Source organism: Pteropus medius, unplaced genomic scaffold (genome assembly GCF_902729225.1).
Source record: "Pteropus medius unplaced genomic scaffold, Ma_sr-lr_union100, whole genome shotgun sequence".
Taxonomy (NCBI): domain Eukaryota; kingdom Metazoa; phylum Chordata; class Mammalia; order Chiroptera; family Pteropodidae; genus Pteropus; species Pteropus medius.
This window is the reverse complement of record NW_024356249.1, coordinates 8,073,822-8,084,221: the sequence shown is the minus strand read 5'-3', so window position 1 is coordinate 8,084,221 and position 10,400 is coordinate 8,073,822. Positions and strand designations below refer to the sequence as shown.

Genomic DNA, 10,400 nt, shown 5'->3' with positions numbered 1-10,400 from the left:
TTTTTTTCATTTGAATGGCTAGGTAAACTTTCCAGGGCTTCTGGGGTAGCTCAACAATCATCAGAGACCTAAGATCCTTCCCTGTGGGTTTTTTTGTCATCCTCGGTATGCCATGTCTAGCTCGTGATCCAAGGTGGCACCCAGTTCTCAGCATCATATCCTGCTTCCAGCAAGTGTGATGGGGGCAACAGAGAAGGGTCACACAGGCACCTTCATTTTAAGCATGTGACCTAGAAGCTATACACATCCATTGGAAAGAATTTGTTCATGGGGCCATGCCCACCTGCAAGAAAGCTAGGAAACAGACTTTAGTTACCTGGGCTATTATGTTCTGGCAAGAAAATTCTATTACCATGAAAATGAGAAGAATGGCTCTCGGGGGACAACTAGATGCTTCTGCAACAGGCTCGTCTATGGTAAGGACAGGGAAAAGAATGAAGAACCTTGACTGGTTTGGGAAGAATAGTCACTTTTAGGCAAGAGGCAGTGGAGTCAGAGAGAGTTGTACCATAAAAAGAGGGAAGGAAAAAAGCTAAAGCAAGAGATGCAAGACATAGTTTTATGCCTTAAGGTCTGAAGTCAAATCTACACATAAATTGCAGTTATTCATGTACATAAATACATATATTTAACTAGAAGAGAGTAGAATAATAAAAGGAAAATATCAAAGGTGAAATAGGAGAGACATGAGTAGATGTCTCACAAGAAAGACAAGATACGCTAAACGAAATGCCAATATAAAGCACCGTGTATTGGCACAGAATTTTATTGGACTAAGAAAGCTACAGTTAGCACAGGATAGATTTTTGTATAGTCACTTTATTATGGGCATCTATTGATGTTGGCAATGGGAGCCAGTAGGTCAAGGGGTTTGGGACAGGCTAGAAACACATTGTTTACAGACATGCCTTGGTTATCTTGTGCTTTGAAATCCTGACAGTAAAGAGGGAACATTTCGTTAGGAGCTGGAAGAATCTCATAGCTGTGGGAAAACAGGCATCGCCTCTTAGAATACGTATGTGGCCAGCTGCAGAAGAAGTGAGAACTACTCTCATTCGGGTCTTTTGTCTGACTGATATTAGGTGCCTACTACAGAAGGAGATGAGTTGAAAGGGGCAGAGCCCCAGACTTTTAAAAGAGAACCTTCAGATTTAGGAACTGCCTTGCCCTGCTGGTGGGTACGTAGATTGTGTAACCATTCTGGAGAGCCATCTCACATATTTAATTAGATTGAGACTGCTTTTTGCCCCACATGGCCCAGCACTCCCGGGCCCATATCCCAAAGACATACTTTCGCAGGTTTTAGTGGCATGTGCGAGGATGCTCATGGCTCCATTGGCTGGTGGTGGTGGGGAGCGGGAGGGAGTTGGAGGTTGTCACCTGGGGAATGAGTAGCACAGTGTGACAGATGTTCGCTGTGGACTGCTGTGCGGCGGTTAGAAACAGAGGACTGGATATGCATGTAGCCACGCAGGAGATCTTAAAAGCACAGTGCCGATTGAAAAGAGTTAAGGAGAATGACATCTACGGCACAATTACATTTATGTAAGTGAAAAACACATGCACGCGAAACCATAGTATGCGTTTTCCAGGAGCATATACGCATTAAAATAGCGGCTTAGGAAGTGGGGAAAGAGACTAACCTCGAAATAGCGACTCTGTGGGAGTTCACTTACCTGCCTTCCCGTTTGGTCTCAGTACCTTGCATTCCTCTTGCCAATCTGATCTTAGATGCGCCAGCTTTGATCCTTACTGGACTTGGCATCTTTTGTTTTGCTTTCTCGGCATCTGACTGTGGTCATGCCCCAAACTCCGTTATGCCACACAGACTTGGCTTTGACATCTTGCTGTTGGTCTCTGGGTCTGTGACCACACTGCTCACCTTCTGGTCTTGCCTTCATTACTCCCAGCTCACTGCTGACAGCTTGTAGTGACCTCGCTCTGCTACACGGCCATACAGGTCAACTGGTGTGTAGAAGATGAACCTGCTTGAATGTGTGCGATGGATCAGTGGTGGTCAAATAAAGTCATGCTTGCCTCAGTCTGTCGTCTCCCTGGACTATTTGTCTGTCCTCCACCCTCTCTTCCCCAGGCTTGGAACTCACGTTCTAGAGGACATGAAGCCTGTCTTTTGTTTTCTTCTAACTCTTAACACAGAGAGGTTTTGCTTTTTATTTAATACCTTGACAAGTGCCGATACATTTTCCTATAAACTCACTTATACTGCAAAAGCAAAGAGCTAAGTAATTTCATATACATCCAATTACATATGAGTTACTGGGGAACAGGTGAGAAAACCTGGTACTCCAGGCCGCACACCCCGTGTCCCTCGCGTCACGGGTACCATGCTCCATCGAACAGTCAGACGCATTCAGGACGCTGATGACATCGATGAAAGGCTCCACGGCCAAGGGGTTACCTGGCCCAAGGGGTTACCACTATTGAGAATTAGAAGAAAATACTAGTCTCTGCCTTCTACCTGCCTGCAGCTGGGAATCGATCATTTGAAACCACTGGTCTCCATGGCTCTCGGCCAAGGATATTTTCTGTGTTTCTTGGACATGACACAGGGGAGAGCTGTGTATGCACAGGCGTATGGGATGGGTGGATGGGTGATGGTGAGTGCAGTCCATAAATTCGAGGACCAACAGAATGCCTGGCCACGTGTGTCCCTGGCACCAATCAGGCCTCCAGCCTGTGTGACCTGGCCAGGATGTGCAGGGTTTGGTGCCACGCATAGCACAACACAGGGAGTGGTAAGGACTTGCTTCAGCGCTTCAGCAGATTGATGACAATCTGCTGTCTGTTCTCTAGGGGAGAAAATCAGGCTGCTGGGAAACAGTGGTACTACTACCAGAAATCCATAAGAATGAGAACTGGCTTGGCGACGGTGGTGGCAATCAGTAGGTGTCCGGAGGCTAATTAAAATGCCAGAGCCTGGGACTGGGGGCTGCTCTGACTCAGCCCTGGCGATCGCCCCACATGGCGCGGTGGCTTTGCTAAAGCGTCAGTTAGCTCAGCCATGAGCAAGAAGTGAGCTGAAATGCCTCCATCTACACAATACCTCATTTTCTCAACCCAAGGAATTTTGACAAGAGAAATCTGACAAAAGAATTTGGGACCCTTTTCGATGCAAGAAACAGAGTGGGGACTCTGTTTTGGATGTAAATATATTATAAGTTTGCTAACGCTTTGTGGCTTCTGTGAAAAATAGGTCACTATGTTGAAATCAAGATTACTCTGGAAAATCTAGACCGTGTGGGGATTATGGTATTATAAAACAGTTGATATAAGATGTTTTGGGATAGAGTGGTAATAACATATCAATAAAATGCCAGCAATAGACCAATGGTCTGCTGTTTGGTGAGTTTAATTAAACAATGGATCTTTTTGATGTTGCTGAATCTTTCAGCAGAAGCGGCCCAGGGAAGATGTGCCGAGAAGGTATGTTTTGATCCTGGTGGGAGAGATAAATTAAATCTAAGGGACAGGAACGTTAAAGCATTGTAATGAGGAGGTGGTTGAGGGTAATGATTATGAGTTCAAGCTGTCTGGGTTCATATCTAGACTTCAGCACTTAATCGTGTCATCTTGGACAAATTGTTCAACTTCTTCTAGTTTTCTTCTCTATAACAGAGATTTTATTAGTACCTTCTCATAGGGTTGTGGAAAATATTAGATGAGATAATTTATAAAAGGTGTACAGCACAGTGGCTAGAACATAGAAAGGGCTACATAAAATTTGCTATTTTAATCATTAGTCTCTCACCCTCTCATTAAATATCTTAACGAAGTAGGTACTTGGTTTTCTTTTTATCCATTTGGACTCCTGGATGTGTAAAACTCCAAACTCAACAAGGACGAAGATGGTCTACAATAATTGACTGAGAGTAAATGGTAATGAAGTCATATGACCAAACCTGTCAGCTGCACTTGAAACTCAATTTTATTAAATTAGAATTAAAAGGAGCAGAGGGTTAAGTCCACGTCGTAGGTTTGGTGGGGTTGAAGCTGAGGCCCTGGTGTGGTGACAGCCCTTATCGTTGGTGACATCTCTATTTTACCTCTAGCTCTATTCCCATCTATTCCCATTCATGCAAAGAATGTCCGTCCTGGCTTTTTTTTTTTTTACAAAGACAGGAGCTCACTTTATTTCCTTTCAATACATTTAAATCCTCGAAGGGTATAGCATTTCACGGATTCTGTGTCCAATGGCCTTAGCAGGAAGATGGCTTCAGAATTTGGCACGAACCATGCCACAGTTTCCATGAGCACAAGTCACCTTTCCCCAGATTACCCTGGTTTTGTTCCGTTTGCCACCAGGAGTCACTGTGTTGTTCTTTGCCTTGTACACGTAAGCACATCTCTTGCCTAGCTAAAACTCAGTCTCATCTCAAGCATAAACGCCTTTCGTTTTAAGAAGAGCTGCGTGTTCCCTCTGGTTCCGGAGACCCCGCTTATAGCCAGCAAAAATGGCCGTGGGCCATAGCCTTCCAGACCTGTTTGTTGTTTTAACAGTTCTGTTCTCTGCAGGCCCCAGTTTTTGTCTGTCCTGGCTTTGGCATAGATTGCTACTGAGCCTTGGCGAGGCTTGCTACTGAGCTGGTAGAGCATGATGTCAGCACATCCATTAGAAAGGGCTTTAGGTATTACGAAGCAGGCTTCTTGCCTGAAGACTGCCTGACACATGGTGTGGGGTCCACAGATGGACCATCTTGGGTCTCCCATTGACCTCACCCTGTATTGGGACACACAGGGTAAATGACGCCTGCTGCTACCCTGTCCCACTGGGACAGGATGGAGACACACGGGCCCCCACGTGCAGCTCATGCCCAAGGCGTGGTGGCAGATTATGGGAGGCCCAGAGTCCTTTACTGAGCTGGGGGAGAGTTCACCCAAAATCAGTGCCATTCTGGCTTCCTAATCTCATACAATCATGTGAAAGACTTGCCACACCTGTCAGCAGGAGCGATCCCCTTGTCAGCCCTCCCTCTTGGGAGGTTCTTGGAACTGGGCCTGGTTACACGACAGCTGTAAGCCTGAGTCCCAGACGTGGAGTTCCACTCCAGTGAGGAGCAGAGCCTGTGTGGGTCTTGGTTCTGGCTCAGGGTGTCCTGGCCCGACTACTCCTTGGCACTAGGCATGTACTTAGGAACTTTTGAGGAAGTCACTCCCAAGCGGGGGCTTTCTCAGGCTTGGGTCCTGAAGCGAGGGTCTCTCCTCGCCCAGGACTATGCAAGGCACTGCCCGCTACAGCGGGCAGGATCTGGTAGCGATGCACCGGAAGTCAGAGACCTGGTTCCAGTCTTCGCTCTGCTGACAAGCAACTTCGTGACCATGAACAAGCTACTCTAAGTCTCTGCAGGGCCGACTTCACGGGTGTGTGACTAATGTGGTGGCACAGAGCCCTCTGATCAGAAGGGGGCCTGTGCTTGGAGTTTAATGCTCTGAGGCTACTCTCTTGAAATTCTTAGGAATTTTCTCTTCGAATTAGTGTTTTATAGGTGAAGTCCCTGGGACAGTGGAGTGTTTATGCTGGGGCCAGGAGCCTTGGCTCATGCACGGCCCCATCTCTTGCTGCATCCTCACCTCCCTTCCTCACAGGCAGGTTCTCAGCTGCCTCTCCAGCCCAGTGACCTTTGCTGCCCTCTGCTCCTGGTAGGGGCCTGAGTGAGGGCGCAGCGAGAATTGGCATTGCCGTGGATACCCCCACACAATGGGAGGGTCTGTGTTCATCCAGAGACTGTCTCATGCCCAAGGGAGCATGACATTAAATAGCACATAAAAATATCAGGACAGCTGACAAAGAGACTGCCGAAGGAAGAGACTGCTTTTTGAACACGGGGTCCTATGTTTTCATCCTGCACTGGGCCCTGCAAATTATGTAGCTTGTCTGCATCTCTGAACCCCAGCTTTTTCCTTTGTAAGAAAGTAGAGTTTGCATGAAATGATCATTGAGGTACCTTTCAGGGGGCGTGTTCCAGGATTCGTCTCTTTTGCTGAAGGGACATCTGTGGCCAATCACATTTCCCCAAAGGTAGTCTGTAGAGATGAACCAGCCAGACCACGATTCCCAGGGCTCAGAGGCCTCTACTGTTTTTTGGAGTTTTTTTCTCTGTGTCAAAGAAAAATTGCACCAGAAAGAGTGAGACATGTCAGGAAGACTTTATTCATGACTATGGCAATAGGGGAGAGAGATTGAACTCAGCTCTTGGACCAAAAGGCAGGAGAATTTTTAATCACCGGGGTGAACTAGTGAAAAAGAACTGGAGGACGTTAGGGGCAGGTTGGTTGATGTAACTGGGATATTTGTGTTTGCTTATTGTCATTCATGAAAGTTGGGCTCCTAGGTTCCCAGGAGACGAGGAGGCAGAGCTACTTCTTTCCTTCTTTCCTTTGATGAGCACATTTCAAAAGGATGGCCGGAGAAAGACATTCCTGGGTTGCAGAAGTGGCATGGGAGAAGACTCACATCTCAAAGGGGCAGAGAAAGAATTTGCAAGGGCAAGTTTTCTAGAATAACTGCTCTCAGAGAAGGGAGGTGGGGGCTACGTGCGAGGAGAATCCCGTCTGAAGTGTAGTCAAGCTGAGGGCATGTGAAGGCCTCTCCATCATGTGCTGCTGGAGGTCAGAGCTCTATAGAGCACTGTCACAGCATCTTTTGGGCAGTGGCATTTCTCAGTGCACTGTACAGAAGCACATGCTGCGCTTCTGTAGAGAGAGAGTGCCAGGCTCCATGTCCCGCAGCATGCCAGTGGAGAAGCTGGTGGCTTCGCTCCTGGCCCAGGTCCTCCATGGGCAGTAATGTGGTTCTTGTATCTGCCTTTGTTTCTCCCTGACCATCCATCTGCCCTCTACCCTCAGTCCATTGCTCTCTCTGTTACCGTTTTTGCATCCTGAGCCCCCAGCTCCGGGCAGCTCTCTCTCCCCCACATTCCTCTCAAGAGGTTTGGCATCAGCAAGCTTTCATAAGTATTTATTGCAGGGATAAGAGCCCGCTGCCCCTGATGGGTCCTTGGCTGCCAGGAGCTGATGTCTGGAGGAGGCAGTTTGTATGCTAATTCTGCTGATTGCCTGCATCTTCTGAGGATTCTGCTTTAGCCTTTCTATCTGCCCCTGGAGAGAGACCCAGGAGCCGTTACCCATCTGCCCTCTTCCTTTTCCTCCCCCTCTGCCGCCAGCCATCCACCCAGTCTTCCCAGAGAGACCCATAAAATTTGATTCAACTCATTATGTCCCAGGCAAAGCCTGATCCTTTATTTTGAGAATAATAACCAAATATCCAGATTCATTTGTGTTGTCCGAGGCTGAGTTGGGGAGACCGAAGGAGGGGCCTGGTCCGAGCTGCCTGGGGGGGCAGCACTTGACGCTGATGCTGGGGGAGATGCGAAGGTGCGAAGGGAGAGCCCAGGCTCCCAGGGACCATTCTTTTCTTTGCGGGGTGGGAGGCAAAGCCTTGGTTTTGAGTCCAGGGTTCATCCCGAGTTATCCCGTCAGAGAATCGGGAGGGTGACGCTCTTCTCAGTGTGTTCAGAACCTAGCCATGGTGATTGGGCTCAGGGCCCTTGTAGGATCAGGTGCTTAATTTTACAGGCGTCTGTTAGACGCAGCCTTGCTGGTTCATCCTAATCCAGTGGTTCATGACCTAAGGGAGCATTGTCACTGCTTGGGGAGCCTAAAAAGTACAGCTGCGTGGGTCATAGTCTCTAAGATTTGGATTTGATGGGTCCAGAGTGTGACCTCAGCATTGAGCTTTTTAAAGGTGAATCTATCGTGTACCCAAGGCCGAGGCTGTGAACCACTCCCCCAGCCCAGGGCATGAACCTGAAAGCTCGCTCATTAACAAAGTGAGAAAGAGAATCGCCAAGGGGGTGAGCCGTTCCATTGTCCGTGAGTTCTCTCCCTGGTCAACAAGTCAACACGGAGAGCCAGACTGCCCCCAGGAAGAAGCACGGCATTCCTAGAGAGAGGCGGGCTCTGTGTCACACGGGGCTTGGTTTATGTCCCGGTTCCTCTGCTTTAGGCTGTGTAGCAGGGAGCAAGTTACTTAACCTTCCCAAGCTTTACCTTCATCATCCCCGAGAATGTAAAATGGGGATAATACTAGCTACCCCCAAAGAGTTGTTGTGAGGATTCAGGGAGCTGGAGTGTAATATAAAGAAGTTCGTAGAGTGTGTTTATAGTGATTCAGTGTCTCATTAAAAGGTAGTTATTATTATCCTAATAAAACCTGATGTCTTGGAGCTCGGATGTCCTGGTGCTCAACTTTCCTCTGTGGGGCGATAAGAATAATGCATTTACGATTTGCTGAGCACAATCCTCAACCCTTTACCTGCATTATCTGAGCACAGAGAGGTTATGTAACAAGCCCAAGGACCATGAGCGGTGGGGGCGGGATTGAAAGCTAGTCCCTGACAGCCACACTCTATAGCATCTCCAGCTACCCAGGTCTTCCCACCACGTGGACCAGCACACCTGGGCCTGGTCAGAGCCCGTCTCCCCTGGTCAGTGCTGGCAGAAGCCTAGATGGAGGGATGTGTTCACAGAAACGAGATCCTGCCTGGAGAATCCAGAGAAGGGAGCATGGCTTTGTTATGGTAGCATCGTGCCAAGCCATTGATTAGGTTACAGTCTTCATTAGCTGCATGACTGTCCTGAGGATTGCTCTGGTCACCTTGATCAGACCGGGCTGTTTCCTAGTCTCCAAGCTATTGTTCAGGCCACAGGCACTTACGCCGATGGTTAGGCTCATTCACTTTCGGCCAGTCTTCATGTGGCAAACTGACTTAGTGGATTTTTGACACACTGATATTTTAAATGCTAAGAATTGGGACCACCCTGAAGTGTTCATTTTTGGGCACCTCTAATGCTAACTATCGGAAAAATACTCAGAGATAGCTGTGCACACATCTCACCTTGTTTACACTGAAGTGTTTTAAAGTAAATGACCTCATAGACAGCATAGCATTCTTCTCAGAGAACTTGAACTTGTTCCCAAGTAATGTGACAGACATATGTACAGACAGCCATCTTCCTGCACAAGAATGTGGATAAACGAGATTCCTGCAGGAAGGCTCTGTGCCTTTCGCTTTATCGGAATTGCACCGAGCCGTTTTCCTGTTCATGGGCCAGTTCACATTATGGATACGAATTTGGTTCTACCAGAGCTGGTGGTGGGGATCAGGAGGATTCTCCATGCCAGCCCCAGCCCCCGCCCTCCCTGCCGTTCAGGGCCGTTTGCAGAAGGGGGTGGACGAGAAACAAGGCCGGAGGAGGCCTCGGCTGAGATGGCAGGCACTCGGTGTGGAATTAAAGAGACCGCGAGGAGAACTGAGATGCCCTCGCCCCTCCCAGCCCTGACCTCGCCCCCTTTCCATGGCTTCCCGCCCTTGGCTTTATCACTATATCTTATATATCTCTTAACATATCTTTTAACTGAACACTTTCTTCCTCAAAAGAGGTTTCTATGACTTAATGGAAGAGAGAAAGCAGAGTTACTGGACCTGCCAGTCATCACCTGGGGCAACCGGGATGCGGCCTGGTGTTCTCTCTTTCCTTGACCTCTTTTCTTCCGTGGTTCTCTCTCTTGCCTTCACCTGTCTTAGGTCTTCCGAGCATTTCAATCCCAGCCACTGAGAGCTGAAGGCCAGCCCCGCGTCCAGGGCTCATCTGCACGTAGGACAGAAGGAGGACCAAGTACTATTTATATCGATCCCGTCAGGCACCAGGCACTGCTGAAAGCTCACTTGCGCATTCTGTCGTTCCCTATCCTCGTTATAGGTGAGAACACCAAAGATCTGAGAAGTCTAAACAGTTCCCTAAGGCAAACAGCTATTCTTGGGAGAGCCTGTATTCAAATCCAGGTCTTCGGGCTCTAAAACTAGTGCTCTTTTCCATGACACCCCATGGCCTCTGCGTCCTGGCTGCCAGTGGTAAACATTAAATGGTCCTGAACAAGTGTCTTCTGGTCTGCCTCTCCCTTCGGTCAGTCCATCCACCAGGGCCAGCCTCATGGCCCACCATCCCTGTTCAGGTCCTTTTCTCTCGTGGCCCAAGAAGTAGGGATCCAGTAAAGGAAGTATGGGGGAAGCTTACTGTCCATCAGACCTGGGGACTCTGGCTCAGACACTCAGGGCCGGGGTGTAATTGGCTGGGAACCTGGTAGCACCCGCTCCAAGTCAGCGTGGTTCCCTGTCTGTCGCTTCTAGCTTTGCAGGGACTTCTGGGAACTCTAAGTAACAAATGACGGCACATTAGGAACTGAAGTAACATAGCAACTGCAAATGTTATCAGTCGGGTGACCCTCCGAGGCTGGCTGCCATTCTGGGGGCGATTACCATTTGTCCAAGTAAATACCAAGTCCTCGAGATGGTGGTTTGTGCAGCAGGAGATGAAGAAGC

The 10,400-nt window shown here is 48.5% G+C and overlaps 1 pseudogene; it reads right to left on the bottom strand.

The window, feature by feature from the left end:
• Positions 1–4,168: 4,168 nt before the first annotated feature.
• On the bottom strand, positions 4,169–9,754 carry LOC120601052 (60S ribosomal protein L35a-like; annotated as a pseudogene).
• Between the last annotated feature and the right edge of the window lie 646 nt (positions 9,755–10,400).